The sequence below is a fragment of the Geospiza fortis genome, unplaced genomic scaffold, assembly GCF_000277835.1.
Source record: "Geospiza fortis unplaced genomic scaffold, GeoFor_1.0 scaffold51, whole genome shotgun sequence".
Taxonomy (NCBI): domain Eukaryota; kingdom Metazoa; phylum Chordata; class Aves; order Passeriformes; family Thraupidae; genus Geospiza; species Geospiza fortis.
In genome coordinates, this window is record NW_005054801.1 from 12,625 (window position 1) to 13,652 (window position 1,028).

The following is a 1,028-nucleotide window of genomic DNA, read 5'->3' on the forward strand; positions in this document are numbered from 1 at the left end:
GCTGCGGAGCGAGAAATGGGGGAAAAACGGGAAAAAAAAAAACGGGAAAAAAAAGTTGGCATTCAGAGGGGATTTTGAGGGAATCACCAAAATTCGCAAAATTTTGGTTCAATTTTGGAAGACATTCATGAAAATCCCGAAGATTTTTGGTCAAGTTTTGGGAGAAATTCGTGACAATTCCCAAGATTTTGGACAACATTTAAGGGAATTTCTGGAAATCCCCAAAATTTCGGGGAGATTTCCTGAAAATGCTGAAGATTTTGGGGGAATTTTGAGGGATTTCCCGAAATTCCCGGTCAAATTTTGGAAGTAATTCATGAAAATTCCAAAGATTTTGGTCAAGTTTAAAGGGAATTCCTGAAAATCGCAAAGGCCTTGGTAAAATTTCAATGAAAATTCCTGAAAATCCCAAATTTGGATTATGGTCAAATTAAATTTGGTTAAATCAAATGTTAAACCCTCTTTGGGTTGCGTTGGCCAACTGGAAGAGCCCAACCATGCCCTAGGTTGGGTTGGCCAACTGGAAGAGTCCAAACCCAATCTAGGTTGGATTGACCAACCCAGGACATCCAAACCCTCTCTTGGTTGCGTTGGCCAACCCAAATCTTGGTTGGGTTGGCCAACTGGAAGAGCCCAACCCAAATCTTGGTTGGGTTGGCCAACTGGAAGAGCCCAACCCATTCATGGTTGCGTTGGCCAACTGGAAGAGCCCAACCCCTTCTTGGCCAAGCCCCGTTGACTCACCGGCGCCGAGGCCACGTCTCCGGTGCGATTCGGCGAACGCGGTGATCCGCGGCCAACTGATGGCGATCTCCTCGGCTTTTTGGGGGGAAAAAACGGGAATTTTTGGGAATTTTGGGAATTTTCGAAAATGGGAATTTTGGGGAATTTTGGGAATTTTCAGAGCTTGTTTTCCCATCCCGGCTCCGTTTTGGGGTGAAATCTCCAAATTTCGGGCAAATTTTGGTGATTTTTTTAGGGGAAAAAGCGTTCCAGGGGAACTGAGGCAGCCCAAATCCAGATGGAAT

The 1,028-nt window shown here is 45.1% G+C and overlaps 1 long non-coding RNA gene across 2 annotated transcripts in view; it reads right to left on the reverse strand.

The window, feature by feature from the left end:
• Nucleotides 1-624: 624 nt before the first annotated feature.
• LOC115949138 overlaps nt 625-1,028 on the reverse strand; it is a 2,344-nt gene continuing 1,940 nt past the window's right edge. For both annotated transcript variants that reach the window (XR_004082759.1, XR_004082760.1), the window contains exon 3: nt 625-819. This is a non-coding gene — a long non-coding RNA (uncharacterized LOC115949138). The remainder of the gene's footprint in view (nt 820-1,028) is intronic.